Source organism: Lycium barbarum, chromosome 2 (assembly GCF_019175385.1).
Source record: "Lycium barbarum isolate Lr01 chromosome 2, ASM1917538v2, whole genome shotgun sequence".
In the NCBI taxonomy this organism is placed as follows: domain Eukaryota; kingdom Viridiplantae; phylum Streptophyta; class Magnoliopsida; order Solanales; family Solanaceae; genus Lycium; species Lycium barbarum.
The window spans coordinates 23,458,542-23,482,916 of record NC_083338.1 but is presented as its reverse complement, the minus strand read 5'-3'; the positions used below and the strand labels follow the sequence as shown (position 1 = coordinate 23,482,916).

Genomic DNA, 24,375 nt, shown 5'->3' with positions numbered 1-24,375 from the left:
AAGCCGCCGTTTTACTTTCTTTCTCTAGTTTTTATTTTATTTTCATCTTTTTAACCCTAGATTATTCATGAATTCTTGTTGTTCATTGAGAATCATGAGTAGCTAAAAATTTTAATTGTAGGGTTGTGGCGAAAGACATGATAGTTGGTTTGGTGACTATTTCTATCAATTAAATTTTCATATTTTGGGTTGCTTATTTATTCTTAATCTTAATTGTTTGATTATCTGGCCAATAGTTAGACACTATCTGTGGTGCGTGAATTGGACTTGGGAAAGGGAGTTCACGTGCGTAATAAGAATAAATAGTGTTTGTTCGATTTAATCGTTTCGCTACTGAGGATAGAGATATACCCTTTAACCTTACTTTGTTGAATACGGAGAATTAAATGCGTTCTTGTTAACTCTGATGACCATAGAGATATAGGCGTTATAGTAAAATCTACAGGCTTATGAGTAGTTTGAGAGAATATCATAAAGTTATAATTAACCCGTCAACTAGTAACCGAGGAAATAAAATAGGTGGAATTTCCTGAAGATCAACTGGATTATCGAAAGCCATGACCCTAGATCTTTCTCTCATCTGATAAATCTTACAGTCTTTATCGAAATATTCTCAGTCACAAAATCACCCATCACAAATTGTTTACTTTTTAGTTTTAGTTTAGTACAACTTCTTGATTTTCACTTTCTTGAATAGTTTCATTCGAATTTGAATTAGTTTAACAGTAGAATCTAAGTCTCTGTGGGATCGATATCTGGACTTAACATTCTATATTACTTGTACGACTGCGTATACTTGCGTGTGCATTTGGGAGCAACAAGTTTTTGGCGCCGTTGTCAGGGACTTAGAAAAATTTACTGTTTTTCTAATTTGAGTTTGTTTTTCTATTCAAGTCTTTACTTTTTTTCCTTGTTCTACTTGTGTCACTTCAGGTTTCTCTAGTTTATGCCGAGCACTAGAAGTTCAGGAAAACCGTTAGTTGATCTTGATCTCGAAATCGAAAGAACTTTTCAAAGACAGAGACAAATGGCTGACGAAGCAACGAGACTTGCCATTGAATAGACAGAAAGGGATAGAAATAGAAAAAGGGATGAATAGGGTGCAAGAGCAGCTGCGAGGCCACAAGAACAACGGATTATTTTGTCCAGTTATGCTAGGCCTAGTCTAGCGATTATTGCTAAGGCTATTGTTAGGCCTGACATTACTGGAAATTTCGAGCTGAAAGAACAAGCAGTGCGACTGGTGCAGCATACCTGCTTATATATGGGTAAGTCTAGTGAAGACCCGCATAAGCACTTGATGCAGTTCGTGGAGTTGAGCGAGAATTTCCAATATAGAGATGTTCCCGATGATTATGTAAAGCTGTCCTTATTTCCGTTCTCATTGATTGGCGAAGCAAGGGAATGGTTGACGAATCTGCCTTCTGGATCTATCACTTCTTGGGAGATATTATCAAATAAGTTTGTCGACAGGTTTTTCTCAGCTAAGAAAATAAAGGAGCTGCGAGGAAGAATTGCTAATTTCACTCAGAGAGATTCCGAATCTCTTCCACACGCTTGGGAAAGGCATAAGGGTTGTTTGCTAGATTGCCCACATCACATGCAGCCAAAAGAGATCATTGGAAACTATTTTGTAGAAGGTCTTAACCATGAATCAAGGGCCTTGTGGAATGCTTCAGCTTTAGGGTAGATTTTAAATAAAACATATGAAGAGATGGAAACTCTCCTAGAGATGATGTCGGAGGGTCACCATGAGTATCATGAGACTAGCCGGGGGTTACCACAGAACGCTGCTGGGGTTCTTCAAGTTGATGATGTTGCAACTATTCGAGCTGATATAAGTACTCTTACTAATGTTATGATAAAGGTGTTTCCTCAAGCTCAGCAGATTCAAACAGTCCAACATATTCAGCAGGCAACATGTGTAAGTTGTTGTGAGCCTCATGATTATAACAATTGTCCATTAAATCCAGAGTCTATCTGTTTTATGGGACAGCAGAACCGCGGTATTGGAAATCGGGGAAACTATTATGGAATAATTACAACACTTTATTTGGGAAGCAAGATTTCCACAAGTCGAACAATTATCAGCAACCTCAAGCTCAGCCAGCTAACAATTTAGAAGAGATGATGAAGCAGCTCATAGCTCAAAATCAAGTGATGCAGCAGCAAAATCAGAAAGTTCAGAGTGAGATGCAGAAATCTATTCACGAGCTTGAGCGTCAGATGGGGCAGATGGCTCTTTTGCGGAATGTCAGACCACCGGGTGCTCTTCCTAGTGATACTCAGAAGAATCCAAAGGAGTGCAAGGAAGTCACATTGAGGAATGGCAGAGAGCTTGAAGAAGTGCCTCCGAAAAAAAAGAACATAGCAGAGGCAGAACTTATCCCTGCTAAGACAGCTGAACCAAAGCAGACAGTGGCAGAGCAACATGTAGAGAAAGTGGTTTGAACACCCCCTACCTTTCCTGTCACGACCCAACCCCGTAGGCCGTGACTGGTGCCCGAGTTGGGCACCCACACGTACCTGTCCATATATGCGGCCATAAATACTATAGGCCGTCTCAAATTATACCAAACTATTTCAAACGCATTTCAGACACAACCATATGCATACGTATATATATATCAAAAGCCGACAAGGCTATCAAATGGCACCACGGCCCCAAAACATATACAAATTGCACGCCGACAAGGCTGCCATAGCGAATAGGATCATACGAACACATCTGAACAGAAGTAGGCACACACACCCACAAATACATCTACAGACCTCTAAACAGACCAACCGAATCATATGGCGGGACAGGGCCCCGCCGTACCCCTGAACAAATATATACATATGCAACGAACGAATATATACCAACATGTAGGCTCCGGAATAAGAAGAGCACTCCAAACTGCAGAAGAGGGTGTCCTAAACTGGTGGATTACCGAACTGTGCATCTGTACCTGCGGGCATGAAACGCAGCCCCCGAAGAAAGGGGGTCAGTACGAAATATGTACTGAGTATGCAAAGCAGAATATACAGAAGATAAATCTGAGGCATAACGAAACCGAAATACAAAAAATAAGTACAAGTTCAAAATATCAAAATATTTACTTTCAAAATATAAGTCATGCATAGGGCACAGGAAATATGGTCGCCCGCCCGTCGATGGCGCCATAACACAGCATAACACCAGAAGGTTTCAAAACTCCGTATCCCCGTCACATATCACATCACAACATAACGCTATACACAGCATAACACCAAATATATGTGGAACCCGACCCTCTTTTACGAGTAGCTCGGTGAACCATAAACACAGCATAACTTCGGAGTATATCAAAGTGCGCACGACAACAGAACCGGTCCGGGAACCGGCGAAAGATATAACAAAACGCACGAGCAGAGTCATGAGTAACCATATGCATAAAATCATTATCATAGACTCAAATATAAGTAAATGACCATACTTGAAATTCAAAATGATAATCATACCAAATTCTTTCAAAAGTCGTCCGAATTACATAAAGGAAAGTCGCGGGACCCACGGACGGGCATTTACCTGAGTCGGGCCCGCCTATGGAAAACATACATATCATATGTCATATAGACTCCTACAAAAATATTGAGGTAATCCGAGCATTTATGTGCAAGATATGGCATTCAAAAGTTATGGAATTCTCTAAACAAACTTTTTGTGCAACATTTGGAAAACGATTATTTCGAAGACATAATGGTTCATATTCTTATCAAATCATACATAAGAGTGCCAAGAATTATATAAGGATCATATCATGCTCGGATTTCGAATTTGGAATTCCCTTAAGGCTCTAATCTAGCCTATGTAAAACTAATGACATGCCAAAAGAAGGAAGGTTGCTTTACATACCTTTTGCGTTTAGTCGTATTATAACTTGTACTTGCTTCCCAAAAACACTTATCCTATATCAAGATATCAAGAGCTACAATTAGTCTACAAAGGAATTTAATATCACAATCCCTTTCTAACATTTAAACGACGTTTCGTTCGCATTCAAACCAACTAGTGCTACAAGCTAACATTGCTAGTCATTCTTTCATGTATCAATCCAAACTTGTTTAAACATGATTTAAGGGACTTTGGACAGTCCATACATCATTCAAAATTGTCCCATACTCACGGCCAAACAACACACACAACACTACAATTTCTATTTCGCAATTTTCCAACTTCAATTACAACGACAACAACACGTTTACAACATTACTTATGCAATTATCGGAACTGTTTCAGCATCATATTTATTCTTATAACAGCCCACTATTCGTCTCCAATTTTTAACCATCAATGTCTTCATTCTTATTTTAGAACCCATGACAACAACAATCAACATGCAAGATAAATTAGCCCATCCTTTTACACAAAACAGTCCACGGTTGGACTGTTTTTCCCACTTCCACATATATCACTTCTTTTACATCTTAACTCACATATTTATAATTCAACAACACACTACCATGTCCATAACAATCAACAACTAAAGTATCACATAAAACAGTCCATTAATTCCCTAAATCATCTCCTACACGGCTTCAACACAACTATATATAAAATTCCATAATTTTCATTCCTTTCATACACACTACCATATTCAAACCATTTTTAATTCATGTACAAGAAATTTAAACATTGGTTTACATAAGCCTATCATGCACGGCTAACTTCAAATTTCAACAACAACATTCAATACCAACATGCACCATTTTATACATATTCACAATGCATCCAACTCATTCTAAAATGTAAAGGAAATGACCAATCTTACCTTGAATACTTGGATTCAATTTGTGTCTTAAATTCTTATACTTATTCTTGCTTCTTTTCCTCCTTATCCTTGTCTTCTACATAGAATTTTATTGAACAACAAAACTGAATTATTATTTTTTTTCCTTCAACTTGGCCGTGACTTTCTCCTTCAACAACTCACTCTTCTTTTGGTTTGTTTTGTTCTTGCTTCTCCACCAACTGCTACACATTATTGAATGTCTTCACTCTAGAATCTTTTTATTAAGCACAAAAATCAGTTTTTCTCCTTGAAAAACCAACCTGGCCGAAAATCCATACATTGGTTTTCTTGTTCTTGAAAACTGATTTTTCAACAAATGCATTGGGAGAATGTCTTTTGCACTATACCTTATTATATAAGTATAGTTTCCAAGGGTGATACACGTACACCCCTCCTTGTGAGTCATCTTTGCACTATGTTTTGTAAATATTCAGATTTTTGATGCTTTCATTTTTTTTTTCGGGTGGGGCCCACATTGCCACTATTGAAAAATTTGTGAACATTTAAGTCTTAATCCCCACTAAATAATCCAACTTGCATCGTCCATATCTCCTTACCCCGATATCATTTTGACGAGCGGTTTGTTGCGTTGGAACCTAGACTCGATGAACTTCATTTTAGGCTTTTGAAACACCTTAAAACTCCTTATATACTAGGATATATGCCTCCAACAATATAGGCTAAAAATCTGGTCCGAAATTTTACTGAAGTTGTTCCGATTCATTTTCTTTAACTTCTAATCCTCTTCCAACCTCATGTGACCTCTTATACATGCATATACACACTCATATACATCCATAACAATTCATATACGCGCCTCGAAGGGTCCGGAGAATCACAATAACCTTAAACGTAACTAGAGAACTTACGAATCTTCGACGAAACTCCAATCGCAAAAATATATTCATATCTTTTGTCCATCTTCTATATCATTACTAAATATCTAAAGTACTTTAAAAGGTCACTCACATTACCTCATATACATACTCATAACGCGATTTCAAATCCTTTCGGTTACCATGTCACATCGGGATACTTAAGGCAATCACATATATAACGATATTCTTGCTAACTCGATTAATTTTCCTTGAACCTTCTTAACTCATTCTTTCTTGTTTTAATTCAAGTAGCAAGGATTATTATGGGGTGTAACATTTCCACAGTGACTATAGAAACAGAAAGCAAATTCGACTTGCAAGAAATTTCTTGAACTTTTAAAATAGGTACACATCAACATACCTTTGGTGGAGCTTTTGCAAGAAGTTCCAAAATATGCTAAGTATATCAAAGATGTGGTAGAGAACAAACGACATTAGAAAGAGTTCGAGACTGTTGCACTTACTGAGGAGTGAAGTTCTAGAGTGAGGAGTAAAATTCCTCCAAAGTTGAAAGATCCGGGCAGTTTCACAATTTTGATTACTATTGACAACATTGAAGTTAGGCTAGCATTGTGTGATTTGGGTGCTAGTATTAATCTGATGCCCACCTCGGTGTTCCGAACGTTGGGCTTGGGTGAGACTAGGCCAACAACTATTACGTTGTAGCTGGCTGATCGATCTTTTGTGTATCCTGATGGTATTATTGAGAATGTTCTTGTGAAGGTAGGCCCATTTATTCTGCCGGTTGATTTTGTGATACTTGATTATGAGGCAGATAAAAGTGTTCCTCTTATCATGGAGAGAGGATTCTTAGCTAATGTTGATGCTATGATCCGAGTGAAAGATGGGAAGATGTCCATGACTGTTGATGGACAAGAGGTGACTTTTGATGTGTTTAAAGCTACCAAACTTCCAGCCCATTATGAGGAGTTGAAGATGATTTCTGTGGTGGAGCCCGAGCTCACTAATGCAGAGTTAGATCACTTTCTAGCTTCGCGAGATCTTTTGGAGACAGCTTTGGCGTATGGGGAGGATTTGATGATTGGTGCAAAAGTCGAGGAGTGTCTTATCATTCTTGACAATTCATGTGCTTATCTACGAGCAAACACACCGTTTGAGGAGCTAGACAGACCACAGTCATGGAAGAAGCCGAAACCATCTATTGAAGAGGCTCCGGTTCTTGAGTTGAAGCCATTACCCCCTCATCTTCTCTATTCATTCCTAGGCAGTGGAGACACATTGCCTGTAATCCTCTCTGCTTATTTGACTGATGTGCAGGTTGAACGTGTGTTACAAGTGCTAAGAGATCGAATCCGAGCCCTGGGGTGGTCGATAGCTGATATTCAAGGTATTAGTAGTTCGTTTTGCATGCACAAAATCTTATTAGAGGAGGACAACAAGCCTAGTGTTGAATGCTAGAGACGACTAAACTTGATCATGAAGGAGGTGGTGAAGAAACAGGTAATCAAGTGGCCTGACAACAGCATTATTTGTCCCATCTCTGACAGCAAATGGGTAAGTCCTGTACAATGCGTTCCGAAGAAAGGCGGCATGACTGTAGTAGAGAATGAGAAGAACGAAATGGTACCTCAACAAACTGTTACAAGTTGGAAAATATGCATTGATTATCGCAAGTTGAACAACGCCACCAGAAAAGATCCCTTTCCTTTGCTCTTCATGGATCAGATGCTCGATAGATTTTCTGGGCACGATTATTATTGCTTTTTAGATGGCTATTCGGGTTACAACTAGATCATGATTGTGCCTGAGGATCAAGAAAAGATCACATTCACATGTCCATATGGTAGGTTTGCATTTCAGAGAATGCCTTTCGGTTTGTGCAATTGTCACACCCCGACCTTACTAGGGTGTGATGGGCACCCGACTCCATATTCGGAGCCGAGCGAACCCGCTGACTCTTATTCCATACCTAATTTCTTCAGACTCTTACATCAATAAGAAATAAAAAGCATAGTAAAGCTTTCAGAATTTGTCTTTCATCGTACCCCGATCAAGTATAATCCGTGGTCATAATGGATCGGTAACAGAATACAATAAGACACGTCAGCTGATGAAGCCGCTTTCAAGACTGACATACTACACCCACGACTCTGTCTGCAAAGTCTCTAACTTCGAACAAGACGTCATACCATTGTACTCTGACCCGACAACACTCCAGAGCAAATGGAGCTTGCGAACTCCGCTGGAACATCTTTTATAATAGCTTCTACTCTTCTGGGTGTATAATACTAGAAGAAATTAATTTTTCTTGATCACTTTCCATGGCTCAAATTTTAGAGCCATGGCCGAATGCCTCTAGCTCTCTCTCTCTCTCCTCCCTTTTTTTTTTCCAAGTCTTCTTATGTTGTAGAAAATGATGAAATTTCTAGATGATTTTTCTTGCTAACACATATATATACATAGCTCCTCCAAATAGTAGGTGGACACATGTCCCTTCTCCATTTTTCTTGAAATTTCTTAAAAATAGTCAAATAAGACTAATTGTCTTCTTAAGCAAGCTTTAGTCCCCATTAAATAAAATGTGGACATAAACCACACATACCACACGGCCAACATGGCCTTTCATGAACTTTCTTGAATATTTTGTGAAATTCCCATTTTTCCCTTAGCCTTCCACAATATTACCATGAGCCACCTTGTGAATTTCCCTTTTTACCCTTAGCCTTTCTCAATATTTCCATACTAATAGTATTCATAAATAATATTTATAACCAACTTGAACATTAAAAATTTTTTGGAAGATGGTCATTTCCTTAACTTACCACGACTACTTCGAAATATCCGAACGTACAAAATACGGGATATAACATCTTCCCCCCCTTTAGAACATTCGACCTCGAATGTTCAACTGATCTTATGGGGTGTCATAATACTTCGGGAGGGTCCCTTTTATAGTCGTTCTTCTCTTTATGCCCATTCCTTATCCCTCACCCTATTCTCCTTATACTCGAACTCCTGGGTGTTTACACGAGTCCTCATTCCACGTCATGGGTTTCCTTTTCTGGAACTTAAAAATATTGTGATCCCTTTTTGGCCTAATATAATATGGTCTCTCCCCCCCCCCCCCTTTTAAGGGGCTCATTATATGTCAATAGTCCTTTTATGAAGTCTTCGTTTATACCTTATTCCTCATCTCTCTTTCCAGCTCTGTGCATAACATATCGAAACTTCTTATCCCAAGTTTTTCTTTTACATTCTGTCTATGTTATCCCTTTGTCCAAATTTCCATATCCTTCCATCCACTATTTGTCCTTTCACTTGCTTAGCTCACTTGCTCGTAATTCTTCTTTAACTGCGCGTTTGTGCTGTAGCTGTGCGTCCATATTTCTCAAGCGTTCCACTACTTTTGTTCTTAGCACAGAATTCTTACAATTTTCACTCTCCCTATCCTTGTCCATCAAACCTTTAACTATATTAATATAGTTGCACATTTATTCTTTTATATATCTCTCACCTTAACATCATCGCAAGGCCTAAGCATTCTTTCTCTTACTTCACATCCCCCTCATCGTCTGTTTACGGTATTTCCTTTCCACGCCTCTCCCTATTAGGCATACTCAACAATTCTGGCAGAATCTCCTTTACCATTCTTACTATTCAAAGTCTGTACGCAGCAAATATCGACAATGCCTCACAGAACATACGGTTATATGACATATTCCAGCCATCCAGAACTTCCCGTTCATGTATCAAAACAAATACATCAAGACTTACATCTGTGAGTTGCCATATTGTCACTCGCCTTCTTCTGTCGATACTAGGCGTCTGCTGAAATCAACGATTAGTATAAGGAATCTCATTTCTTATGACTTGGCTCTATCGTACGATCTAGGACAGAAAGAAGGTCAACAATCCCTAGATGCCCCGCAGCCTCCTGTTTATAAATATGGCCGGCTTCACACCCATAAACAGGACTCTACCGGACACGACTTTGCAGACAACCCCTAGGACGACCTGCTCTGATACCACTTTGTCACACACCGACCTTACTAGGGTGTGATGGGCACCTGACTCCATATTCGGAGCCGAGCGAACTCGCTGACTCTTATTCCATACCTAATTTCTTCAGACTCTTACATCAATAAGAAATAAAAAGCATAGTAAAGCTTTTAGAAGTTTTCTTTCATCGTACCCCGATCAAGTATAATTCGTGGTCATAATGGATCGGTAACAGAATACAATAAGACACGTCAGCCGATGAAGCCGCTTTCAAGACTGACATACTACACCCACGACTCTGTCTGCAAAGTCTCTAACTTCGAACAAGACGTCATACCATTGTACTCTGACCCGGCAACACTCCAGAGCAAATGGAGCTTGCGAACTTCGCTGGAACATCTTTTATAATAGCTTCTACTCTTCTGGGTGTACCTGCGCGGCATGAAACGCAGCCCCCGAAGAAAGAGGGGTCAGTACGAGCAATGTACTGAGTATGTAAGGAATGAATAGTAACATAGTAAGGGATATAAATATGAATAATAACAGAATGGAAACATAGAGCATATCATGAGATAAAAGAGTAAGCTGTACATCTGGGTGCCTCCTAGGGCGGATACCATGCATGCTTAGCTTTCTTTTGAAAAACATTTCTTGTTCATATATAGAAAATAGAACATATCATAGCGCCGAACAACGTCGGCTCCCCCATATATCATAGCGCCGAACAACGTCGGCTCCCCCATATATATCCCGCGTCCAGGCATCCCGCGTCCGGGACGATGTCATATTATACCAACTAATCAGGTGGATGCGCGTATATAACGCTCTGCCCTCATCCCCATATTCCTCATATACATATATACATATATCAGCGTCTATAGCGCTCTGGCCCTTTTTCGCATCTTCCCCATATACATATACATATATCATATAGCAGCATGCAGGAGAGCCCAAAGAAAGTCATGTATCTATCGGACTGGCGTAAGGTCGTTAACCTCCGATTACATTATGGAATAACCATGGTCGCTTTGTCTCACCTTGAAGGAACAATTATTATAAGATGAGACTAGCAACGAATAACAACGTACATAAACCGACAACTGAAGACTCAGAAACAAGTTTCGGGTCAATCGGATTTAGTATAAGAAAGTTATGAGCATTTGAAGTACAGAACCTTCTACGAACGTTTCGGAAGCCATTTTTGGAAAATCAAAGCAATGATCATATCAAGTGCCTTTCGAACATGAAATCATTCTTATCATAGTCATCATAGAAATACTCTCATCCTTGATATCATCAATGTCGTGGTAAAACATATCCATCGTTATTGTCATAAAAGCTTACAATACCATAAACCTTTGTTTTGGAAAAATACGGACATTTTTGGAAAACATTGACGGGTTATCGAGAAAAGAATCATGCCTTGAAATCATAAACACCTAACCTTTGAAAACAAGGAGAATATGGAAGCACCAATGAAATCATAACATCGGAATCATGCCTTTGAAAGAAAAGGGACGAGCCTTAACATACCTGCTCCACGTCCTATTAGCTACGCTTAATTGTCCAAGCTCGCTATCGCTAGTCTACATCCAAGAAGATTTACATAATCATTAGATTCATCGTCACACACACTTGTCTTAGTCTTTCAAATAAATTCCCTTATGATCTGCCAAAATTTTGGCAGCATCTCCCCTGTAAATATACCATCCCCGAGAATCTAACTCGGCCCAAATCATCAATCAACAATCCGAGAATTCAACTCGTCCAAACTTATCAACAACAATACCAACAATCATGCCAACAACATCAACCATCAATTCAAGACGCATTCTAACATTAACAACCTTTATCTGCAATTCAACGACATTTCATTTATATTTAATTCAATTTACATAACATTCAAAATGACTCAATCTGTCACACTACTTCACCCGACACCTTCCAAATTCAACAAGAACAATAACAACTTATTTCCTTCTTTCAAATTCAATCACCACAACCCAACTTACAATCTTCCAAACAAATGTCTCACTTCCAAATTCATGAATTCCACCAACATTTTATATTAACAACTTCATTCATACAAATATAAGAATTTATGCTAGTGTCACATTAACTTCCACAACGACTACAACTTCATTTCAAGCCATTAAATCCTCATTTTACATCATGGAATCCACAACACAACAATCAAACTACTAAATAAAATCAATTCATTTGTTCTACACAACCCTATGCCATTCGGCCACCACCCATATTCACATATTTCGTGAATTCCATCCATTTCTACATAGTTCAATATAAATAAATCGTCCATAACACATGTAAGAGAAGGTTGAACACATACCTTTTTCCACTTATCTCTTCACTCGGCTAGGGGCATATATTGCACAAATGAATGATTTAATTGCTCCAACAACTCCTTCATGTTAATAAGGACCTTCCAATTTGTTGGAATACTAGAAAAAAATAATTTTTCTTGATCACTTTCCATGGCTCAATTTTTAGAGCCATGGCCGAATGCTTCTAGCTCTCTCTCTCTCCTCCCTTTTTTTTCCAAGTCTTCTTATGTTGTAGAAAATGATGAAATTTCTAGATGATTTTTCTTGCTAACACATATATATACATAGCTCCTCCAAATAGTAGGTGGACACATGTCCCTTCTCCATTTTTTTGAAATTTCTTAAACATAGTCAAAGAAGACTAATTGTCTTCTTAAGCAAGCTTTAGTCCCCATTAAATAAAATGTGGACATATACCACACATACCACACGGCCAACATGGCCTTTCCTGAACTTTCTTGAATATTTTGTGAAATTTCCATTTTGCCCTTAGCCTTCCACAATATTACCATGAGCCACCTTGTGAATTTCCCTTTTTACCCTTAGCCTTTCTCAATATTTCCATACTAATAGTATTCATAAATAATATTTATAACCAACTTGTACATTAAAATTTTTTTGGAAGATGGTCATTTCCTTAACTTACCACGACTACCTCGAAATATCCGAACGTACAAAATACGGGATATAACAGCAATGCTCCAAGTACTTTCCAGAGATGCATGATGGCTATTTTCACCGATATGGTGGAAAACTATTTGGAGGTATTTATGGATGACTTCTCTATTTTTGGGGATTCTTGATGACTGCCTGAACCGTCTTGATACCGTGTTAGCTCATTGTGAAGAAACGTACTTGGTACTTAACTGGGAAAAATGTCATTTCATGGTTCGAGAGGGCATCATTCTTGGGCACAAGATATTGAGCAAGGGAATAGAGGTTGAAAAGGAGAAGATTGAAGCAATTGAAAAATTGCCACCACCTGTTTCAGTTCGGGGAGTGCGCAGCTTTCTTGGGCATGCAAGCTTCTATCGACGGTTCATCAAAGACTTTTCTAAAGTTGCTAATCCAATGTGCAATCTTTTAGAGAAAGATGTGAAGTTTGTATTTAATGAAGCCTATCTGACAGCTTTTGATGAGTTGAAACAGAGGTTAGTGTCTGCTCCTATTATCATCACACCAGATTGGTCTCTATCGTTTATTTTGATGTGTGATGCCAGTGATTTTGCTGTGGGAGCTGTCCTTGGTTAGAAAAGGGACAATATTTTTCATCCTATTTACTATGCCAGCAAGACACTTGATGCATCCCAAATAAACTATACTGTTACAGAGAAGTAGTTATTGGCGGTTGTCTACGCCTTTGACAAATTCCGATCATATCTTGTGGGCACGAAAGTGATTGTATATACAGATCACACTGCAGTTCGTTATTTGTTTGCGAAGAAGGATGCAAAGCCGAGGCTTATTCGTTGGGTGTTGCTGCTGCAAGAGTTTGACATTGAGATTCTTGACCGAAAGGGCACAGAAAATCAGGTAAGAGATCACTTATCGAGATTGGAAGATTGGGAACATGTAGATGAAGCATGGTGATTAAGGAGACTTTTCCTGATAAAAAACTCTTTGCTCTTCAATCAGCTAAGATGCCAGAGTATGCAGACATGGTGAAATTTAGAGTAAGTGAGATTTACCCCCCTGGTGCTAGTAACGAGAAGAAGAAGCGGATTTTGCATGATAGTCGTTTCTATGTATAGGATGAGCCCTATCTCTACAGGGTTGGCACAGATCAGCTGATCAGAAGGTGTATTCTAGAGGAAGAGGTGTCCGTGATTCTCAAGAAGTGTCACTCATCACCCTTTGGGGGATATCACGCTGGTGACAACCGCTGCAAAAGTACTTCAGTCCGGGATCTACTGGCCCACATTGTTCAAAGATGCTCATGAATTTGTGCGAGCCTGCGATAAATGCCAGAGAACCGAAAATATCTCCAAGCGTCATGAAATGTGTTTGAAGGGTATCTTAGAAATCGAGCTATTTGATATGTGGGGTATCGACTTCATGGGTCCCTTCATACCATCCAAGGGGAATAAGTACATATTGGTTGCTGTAGACTATGTCTCGAAGTGGGTGGAAGCCATTGCACTTCCCACCAATGATGCTAGTGTGGTGGCTCGATTTATGAAAAATAATATTTTTACAGGGTTTGGGACCCCTCAGGCCATCATCAGTGATCAAGGTACGCACTTTTGTAATCAGCTCTTTGATAAATTGCTGCTCAAGTATGGGGTGAAACACAAGATAGAGATTGCTTATCATTCTCAGACGAGTGGTCAAGTGGAGGTATCGAACAGAGAAATCAAGAGGATTTTGGAGAAGACTGTGAGCGTGATTAGGAAAGATTGGTCACTGAAGCTCGATGATGCTCTGTGGGCATACAGAATAGCTTACATTGGCACATCTCCCTATAAGCTCGTCTTTGGTAAGGCATGTCATCTACCATTTGAGCTCGAGCATAGAGCATATTGGGCGATCAAGAAGCTGAATCTAGACATGGTTTAAGCTGGAGAAAAGAGACTGTTGCAGCTACACGAGTTGTAGGAATTTCGCTATCATGCTTATGAAAACGTGAAAATGTACAAGGAGCGAACTAAGAGAATTCATGACAAGCGCATCCAATCTCGTGACTTTGAGCCTAGGCAGTTAATTTTGCTGTATAACTCTAGGCTGAAGATTTTTAGTGGAAAGTTGAAGAGTAAGTCGTCCGGGCCATTCGAGGTAGTTCGTGTGACCGCACATGGAGTGGTTGAGCTAATGAAACCCAACTTGGATGAGACATTCTTGGTGAACGAGCAGAGAGTGAGCATTACTACGGGGAGGCCACTGATCGCGCGAGGTCCTCCATCGATCTAGAAGAGGCTTGAGAAAAGCGTACGTTATGCTGCAACGTTAAATCAAGCGCTTCTCGCGAGGCAACCCGTGTTTAAAAATAAAAAAATTGACAGGGGTCACGCATTCTAGACTTAAGTACATGTAATATGATTAAGTGTAGGGTTGTACCACGACTCCTTTTAGTTATTGACCGGTACTTCTCGTTTGATATTTTTTGTTTTGCAGGTAAGAGGGTTAACACCATGTCCAAGGGAAAGTCCGCCGCCTCCTCCTCCCAAGGAACAAAAAGATGAAGAGCACAAAACCCGTCCAAAGCGACAAAAGGGCAAACATCCGGCAAGGGCAAGTATCCCGCGGTTGCCATTCCTCAGGCGTCTAAAAGGAAGACTCACCCCCATTTGTCTGGGGACGGGGAGGAGTGGTATGCGGGATTCGACACCTCAAAGGGTTACAATCATAAGCAAGCGATCAGTCTAGTCCCTTTGAAGAGAAATTTTTGGGACATATACAACCGCATAGTCGCCATGGGATGGAAGTCTGTGTTTGAACAACCAGGGCCAGTGAATATTGATTTGGTCATGGAATTTTATGCAAGCATTGAAAGCTGCGGTAACCAAGATTCCGTGTTTGTTCGGAAAAATTGGGTGCTATTGACGGCTTCGACTTTGTGCGGGGCACTTGGAGTCCCGGATGTGCCTAGTGAGCCCTTGCTAGAATTCATCAAAAGGCCCGATTACAGGGCTATCCGGGAAACTCTTTGTGGAGCCAACTCTAAAGCACAATGGGCACGATACTCAGGGCCTCTTCGGAAGCATCGGAGCATGAGTATGAGTAATTTTTGTAGAGAAGCCCGGGTTTGGTTGCGCCTTATGAATTCTAGAATCATGCCACTTGATCACTTCTCGGAGGTACAAAAGGACAGAGTGTGCACAGTTTATTTCTTGATGACAAGGCAGCCAGTGAACATTGGGTATTGGATGATGAAGGAAACTTGCAGAGTGCGGGCTGGCAAGTCTAAAAGGCTGAGCTTTGGTAACACTCTCACTGCTTACGTGATGAGGCTTGACGAGGGGTTGGCATACTCTACTGATAAAGTGCTTGAGGTGCCCACTGATGCACTCGACATCTCAAACGTCGTGGCCCCAGCGAGCTCATCTGAACATCATTTGACTCCAGCAGAGGAGAGGTCCACCCAATCCACAGTGCTAGCCTAGCTTTACACAGGAATGATGGTCACGGGTGAGCATTTCAACATTGATCTTTCAAGGGTCTTTATTCAGAACCCGTACACACCACATTCTCGGCCACTTGTGGGCGAGGAGTCTCAGTTACCTAATGATAAAGATGAAAATTCGGCTGATCGTGTAACAGCCACGCTAGAAGAGGGGGAAGAGGCCGAGTCGCTAATGCAAGGCGACGACAATGAAGGAGAAGAGGACGCCGGGCTAGCCGACGGCGAGGCGGATGATAAGGATTACATTGAAGAGGATGACTAGGCCCTAGTGGGCTTCAGGGAGTATCTCTCGCCTTACTTTTGTTTTCATCGTTTCATATGCATTGAGGGCAGTGCATGAAAGTAAGTGTGGGGTGGGAGTACGTCTCGAGATAGAGGATGTTTATGCCTTAGGGTTCTTTTTTTAGGATCTAACTCTAGTTTATTCATTCTTTTTAATTAGGATTACTCGAAAAAAAAAGATTTTGCTTTTTAGATTAGGCCTTCAGTAGTGGCATAAGTCATCCGTTAGGATTTCTGTTGTTTTCCCTGTTGTTTTTTTCTTAGTCCTAGAAGGGGCGTTTCCTGATGACGGGTGGATGACAACCTGCTTGAGGGAAATTTCGTCCGTAAAAAAAAACCCATTCAAATGCTAGGTGTTCGAGTTAGGTGAAATATGGGCATATGAGCATTTCTTGTGATCTCTTTTGAAAGCATGCCATGTAGATACATAACCTTTCTCGAAACATTTGTTTGACTCATATGTGACCCACTTGGCATTGTTGGTATGTTGTTTCTTAGTCTGAGGGTCGATATGGACCCTTGCTTGCGTTAATCATGTGCCATGTGTGTGTGAGGTGTTTGCATGCGATCCATGTTTGGTATTGACGTCTAGAACTTTCCTTGTGTGTTCGCGAAGCGAAATGAAGTTCGGTTGAGCCTAGGAAATGATAGAGGCGTTTTTTTTATTAGTCACTAAAAGACTAAAACGTTTATCCTACCAACTTGTAAATAGAACCCTAGTTAACCCTTTTTAGCCTTTAGCGTTTTCGTTGATAGCAGTAATTAGCCTTTACCCCTTCGCTCTATAAAACGTGATTTTTGATCCAAATACTCTATAAGCACTTTAATCATTTACATATACAATGGGAGTTGGGATGTGAATGAAAAAGGGAAAATGGTTGTTAATTGTAATCTAGGAAGACTATGGGCGCACCGAATGAAAATAACTAATTCACTTGTTAGTTGCTAAAAAAAGCAAAAAAACAAAAAACAAAAAAAAAATATCTGAAAAAGGCAGAAAAAATTTATTGAAAAATTTTCTGTTTCCCTTCTAGCTTGTGTGACTTTTACAAGAGTGGTGCTTAAACAAAGAAAAAATGGGTGAATTAAGAGAAATTTAAAGGTTGGTTGGTGTTGAATAAGGGCTAATGAAGAAATTGTGCAAGAATGATAGACGTATATGTATTAAAATGCTTAGGGAGGTTAGTCACTATTATCCAAATAATTCCTACCCGTCCCTTAGCCTACCTACATTACAACCCTCGAAGTCCTACTTGATTCTAGCTTCGTCTTACTTGTATTAGTGGAGTGGTTACACTGCGGGCAAGCCTATGGTACGTCATACTTTGCATGTTATATTCTTTATGAGAGTGAGTGACGTTGCTTAAATTCATGATTTCCGAAATGAAATTTTTTATTTTTGTGAGATATATGGACAACTCTCTTCTTGTGAGGGCACATAATTGACAACGATTGGTGAAGAGTCGAATTCTTGGTTAAGTAGCATGATCTCTTTGTTTAAGTGGTGTCTTTGAGTCTTAAGTTTTGAAAATAATGTGTTTTTGAGAAGGTTGCTTGTTGATGTTTTACAACTAAGAATATTGATCTTTGGCATGGCTTTCGTGAGAATTTGCTTGAAATTTGGATTTCTGAAATAATCTTACTAGCGGAAGCCCGAGCAGACCTGTTTGAATAGCAAGGTAGTCAAATGGTGGCACATTGGTATAGATAGGTGGTTGCTCGAGGGCGAGCAAGGTCTAAGTGGGGGGTGGTGATATTTGGCACAAATATCTAAGTTTCTTGTCACTTTCCCTCTAAAACTAAGTACTTTAATTGCTTCTTGAATACAAAATCGTTGTATCCTGGCTTATGTCGTTATGTTTTGTGAATAGGTGCAACACAACCATTTGGGGGAGAAATGAGAATTTTTGGTGCACTTTTCGATGTTTTGGCATCTGATCGTGGTGATGCAAGAAGCGGAAGTGGTAGAGAAGAAGTGATGAACTGAAGGACCCCCCATCCATCGGCGTCATGGAACAAAAGCGGAAGAATACTGTTTCAGATCAAGTTACACCCTCAGTCTTTCCATTTGCATAGCGGAAGGAAAGTAGGATCAGTTCACGTGATCTATCCGCATCGCGGATGGAAAGCACGACGACTGGCAGTTTTCCCGTTTCGATCGGGATTAGGTTTACTTATTTTTTGTTTTAACCCTAGGGTAAATATAGACACTTTATCAGCTGAAAACGGTGTGCTGGGATATTCTAAGACTTGTAAGCCGCCGTTTTACTTTCTCTCTCTAGATTTTATTTTATTTTCATCTTTTTAACCCTAGATTATTCATGAATTCTTGTTGTTCATTGAGAATCATGAGTAGCTAAATTTATTAATTCTAGGGTTGTGGCGAAAGACATGATAGTTGGTTTGGTGACTATTTCTATCAATTGAATTTCCATATTTTGGGTTGCTTATTTATTCTTGATCTTAATTGTTTGATTATCTGATAAATCTTTTTCTCATCTAATAAATCTTACAGTCTTTGTCGAAATATTCTCAGTTACAAAAACACCCATCACAAATTGTTTACTTTTCAATTTTAGTTTAGTACAACAAACATCTTGATTTTCACTTTCTTGAATAGTTTCATTCGAATTTGAATTAGTTTAACAGTAGAATCTAAGTCTCTGTGGGATCGATATCTGGACTTAACAGTCTATATTACTTGTACGACCGTGTATACTTGCTTGTGCATTTGGGAGCAATAAAGAATGGGCTACATAAGCTTTCACCAGAGGGCTCAACCCTCGGAGCTCGACTACTTCATTCAAACTGAAAGAAAACTTGTTAGTGTATGAGGCTGTAACCTGGGCAGATGTTCATAATAGATATGAATCAAAGATTCGGGTAGAGGATGACTAACTCGAACTTCCCCCGGGACCCATAAATATGAGAAAAAGCTCCAAGAGGTCGAAGACGCGACCATCGAGGGAAAGGTACCGGCCATAATCTCATTCGGAAAAATCGAGCTTCAGGTCAGAAAAGTCGAGGGTCGGCCCTAGTCACTTCTCGGGTAGGGGTGATAAACGGGCCGAACGACCGTCAAACAGTCGAGGCCTATCATTTAGAAGCGATGCCGGGAGCTCGGCTAGCAACAAAGACGTACCGAGCATATCAGAATACAACTTCAACATCAACACCTCCGACCTCGTCTCAGCTATCAGCCGTATCACTGAGGCTAGATGGTCAAGGCCATTGAGGTCAGACCCGAGTCAATGGGATCCGAGCGTGGTGTGTGAATATCATGAGAACCATGGGCACAGAACTGAAGACGGTCGTCAATTGAGGAAGGAGGTGGCTCGTTTATTGAAGAATGGCCACCTTCGAGAATTCCTGAGTGAACGAGCCAAAAACCACTACAGAGAAAGGGAGAGTCACAAACGAGCCGAGCCGGTGGAACCTCAACATGTAATCAATCTGATAATTGGGGGAACAGATGCTCCACGAGGGCCGGTGATGAAACGAACAAAGGTTTCCATTGTATGAGAGAAGCGCAACCGACACTATGTACCTGAGGGTTCCATCTGCTTCAGTAATGAGGATGCATAAGGCATCATTCAACCGCACAATGATGCATTGGTAATTTCTATCCTTATTTTCAAATCACAAGTTAAACGTATTTTGATTGACCCAGGTAGTTCGGCCAACATCATCCGGTGGAGAGTTGTAGAACAGCTGAGTCTACCCGAGCAGATTATATCGATAGCCCGAGTACCCAGCGGTTTCAATATGGCAAGCGAAACCACGAAGGGAGAAATTTCTTTACCGGTCAACATTGATGGCACCATACAACAGACGGTATTCTATGTCATCGAGGGAGATATGAAGTATAATGCTTTGCTCGGTAGACCATGGATTCATAGCATGAGAGCAATACCATCAACATTACCCGAGTTGCTGAAGTTCCCGACTCCGGAGAGGATAAAAACTATCCGAGGCGAACAGCCCGCAGCAAGAGAAATGTTCGCGGTCGAGGAAGCGCCCCGTTTTCCAAAAAAGCTGGATCAAAGAGATGATGAATTAATCGGAGGCAAAGACACTAAATAGCAATTAAAGAATACGGGTTCGAAGGCGGAGCAAAAGGGATCGGACCACGCTGGTGAAGAGGACGATTTCGGCGTGCCTAGATCATTTGTATTACCGGATGACTCGGATGCAACCAAATTCACTGTGGAGGAGCTGGAACAAGTCATCTTGTTCGAACATCTACTGGATAGAAAGGTATACCTGGGCACGGGGTTAACCTCGGAGCTCAGGAACAAGTTAATTAAATTTCTTCAAGCTAATGCCGATTGTTTTGCATGGTCCCATATAGACATGACAGGTGTGCCACTTGAAGTCACTACTCATAAGCTCAACCTCGATAGGAAATTCCCCCTGGTGAAGCAGAAAAAGAGACAAAAGGCCGAGCCAAAACATGCCTTCGTAAAAGATGAGGTAACAAAGTGTTTAAAAATAGGCTCTATCCGGGAGGTAAAATACCCGGATTAGCTAGCCAATGTAGTGGTGGTGCCAAAGGAAGGTAATAAATTTAGAATGTGTGTTGACTATAATGATCTGAACAAAGCATACCTGACGGATTCGTTTTCGATGCCTCACATCGATCGAATGATCGATTCAACGGCTGGGCATGAGATGTTATGTTTTCTCGATGTTTACTCTGGGCACAACCAAATCGGAATGCTCCCGAAAGATCAAGAGAAAACCTCCCTTATTACCCGATACGGGACTTACTGTTATAATGTCATGCCATTCGGGTGAAAAAATGCCGGAGCAACTTACCAACACCTAGTTAATGGATTTTTCAAAGAACAAATAGGGAAAACAATGGAAGTTTATATTGATGATATGCTAGTCAAGTCCCTGGAAATAGAGGACCATTTAAAGCATCTGGAGGATACCTTTAATGTACTTCGCAAATACAACATGAAGCTTAACCCGGTGAAATGTGCCTTCGGTGTCCGATCAGGAAAGTTTTTGGGCTTCATGGTGTCGAACCGGGGAATTGACATTAACCCGGACAAGATCAAAGCCATTGAGGATATTGAGGTGGTGAAAAATGTCAAGGCCGTGTAGAGGCTCACCGGAAGGATAACAGTATTGAGCCATTTCATTTCGAGGTCTTCGGATAAAAGTCACCGTTTCTTCTCACTACTGAGAAAGAAGAATGACTTCGTCTAGACACCGGAATGTCAAAAGGCTTTGCAAGAATTAAAAAAGGTACTTATCGAGCCCGCCTTTGCTGCACACACATCAAAGGCAGATGAACAGTTGTTGCTGTACCTTGCCGTGTCCGAGGTAGCGGTAAGCGGTGTTTTGGTCCGGGAAGAAGCAGGTACGCAATTCCTAATATATTATGTGAGTAGGATTTTAGGGGATGCGGAGACTTGTTATCCACACCGCAAAAAGTTGGCCTTGGCATTGGTAAGTGCGTCAAGAAAGCTGAAACCTTACTTTCAATGCCATCTGATCTATGCAGTAACTACTTACCCGCTAAAAAATGTCATGCATAAATCGGAGTTATCAGGTAGACTGACCGAATGGGCCGTAGAGATTAGCGGATATGATATCGAGTATAAGCCTAGAACAACTATTCAGTCTCAAATCTTAGCCGATTTTGTGGCAGACTTTACCCCCGCCATGATTTTCGAGGTCGAGAAAGAACTTTTGCTAACCTCGAGAAAGGTTTCGGGTATCTGGTCTCTACACACAGATGGGGCTTCGAACCTAAAAGGTTCCTGGTTGGGAATTGTTCTTAAGACCCCCGCCGCTGATACCATTAGATAGTCGATTAGAACTATAAAATTGACTAACAATGAAGCCGAATATGAGGTTATGATTGCAGGTTTGGAATTGGCTCGGAGTCTGGGAGCCGAAATAGTCAAAGCAAAATGCGACTTTCTCTTGGTCATTAACCAGGTGAATGGTATCTTCGAGGTCAAGGATGAGCGTATGCAAAGTTAATTGAAGAAAACTCAGGTGATACTACATTGGTTTACAGAATGGACCATGCAACATGTACCCAGGGAGCAGAATAACGAAGCCGATGCATTGGCCAATTTGGGATTTTTAGTCAAAGCGGAGGAAATCAACCCCAGTACCGTAGTGCAATTGATGAATTCGGCGGTAGAAAACAGGTAGGCCGATATAAACACAATGGGTCTAACTTGGGATTGGCACAACAGATACATCGACTACTTGCAAGATGGGAAGCTCCCGAGCGACCCAAAAGAATCACGATCACTCCGGACCAAAGCAACTTGGTTCTGCTTAATAGACGGTCAATTATATCGACGGTCTTTCTTCGGACCTCTGGCCAAGTGTTTGGGTCCCGGAGAAATAGATTATGTGATGAGAGAAGTCCACGACGGTACCTGCAGTAATCACTCCGGTGCGGAAGCCTTGGTTCGAAAAATTATCAGAGCCAGTTATTACTGGAACAAGGTGGAGAATGATGCGAAGAATTTTGTCCGGAAATGCGACGGGTGTCAAAAGCATGCCCCGATGATTCATCAACTCGGGGAGTTGCTGCACCCGGTGATATCACCTTGGCTGTTCATGAAGTGGGGAATGGACATCGTCGGTCCTTTGCCATGGGCACCAGGTAAGGCTCGTTTCATTCTGTTTGTGACTAACTACTTCTCAAAATGGGTTGAAGCGCAGGCCTTAGAAAAGATTAGAGAAAAGCAGGTTATTGACTTCATATGGGACCATATTATCTGTCGTTTAAGCATCCCGGCCGAAATAACTTGCGATAACGGCCATCAGTTCCTTGGAAGCATGGTAAATAATCTCCTCGAAGGGTTGAAGATAAAGAAGATAGTATCGACTCCGTATCACCGGAGTGCAAACGAACAAGCGAAATCCACGAACAAAACAATAACTCAAAATCTAAGGAAAAGACTAGACACACGAAACATAAATGGAGGGAAGTGCTGCTGGAGGTATTATGGGCTTACAGAACTACATCAAAATCGAGCATTGGGGAAACACCTTTCTCGTTAGTATACGGAGCCGAAGCTCTGATTCACGTAGAAATTATCGAACCAAGCCTCCGGTTCAAATACGTCACCACCGGGTTAAATGAGGAGGCTATGGCCGTAAAACTCGACCTGGCAGACGAACTACGCGAAAATGCTCTGGTCCGTTTAGCGATTAAAAAACAAAGCATAGAGAGGTACTACAACCGAAGGGCCAATCTTCAACATTTTCGAGTTGGGGACTTGGTACTTTGAAAAGTTACTTTGAATACCAAGAATCCCAATGACAGGAAGTTAGGCCCGAGCTGGGAAAGGCCGTACAAGATAACTGGAGTAACGGGCAAAGGATCGTACCAACTGGAATCCATGGACGGACAACGGTTGCGCAATAACTGGAATGTGGCTCATTTGAAGAAATACTATTGCTAAGGTATGGATGCCTACCCTTATGATCATCTTTTATTAACCTATCCTTTTTTTGCAGAAGTAGTACCAAATGAAGTTAGGTTTGAAAATACGTGTTGCACTTTTTTTCTTAGTACGGTTTTGTCCTGAAGTGGGTTTTCCGACAAGATTTTTAACAAGGCAACAAATACAGCGTGTTACTTTATGAAAACAAAGCAAAGTACCCAGAAACGGAGGGTCTGCCCATCGAGTGGGGACTTAATAGTGCTTACCCGATCATGCAGCTCGGATAAACACTAGGGGACTATCATAACCACATCGAGGCCTATCCCGGAAAGGTAGAATGAGTTCAACTCACCAAAGCAGATGAAGAAACACTATTAAGTTCCACCCCGGAAAGGCCCTCGAAATTTTATGTGTCTTATTTTTTTGTAAATCCGGACATTCTGTGTTAGGTTTCGATGTAAGGACCAAATGATCAAAAACGAATCGTGTCTACTTAGTATTTGCTACGGCAAAAACAGAAGGAAACGGAGGAAATTCCCATTTTATGTA

At 40.7% G+C, this 24,375-nt stretch overlaps 1 long non-coding RNA gene across 1 annotated transcript; it reads right to left on the bottom strand.

Moving 5' to 3' along the window:
• Positions 1–2,729: 2,729 nt before the first annotated feature.
• On the bottom strand, positions 2,730–3,951 carry LOC132629410 (uncharacterized). The gene is made up of 2 exons (XR_009578219.1): positions 3,878–3,951; positions 2,730–2,951 (listed from the first exon to the last, which is right to left on the bottom strand). It is a non-coding gene; the product is annotated as an uncharacterized LOC132629410 (long non-coding RNA).
• Positions 3,952–24,375: the final 20,424 nt, after the last annotated feature.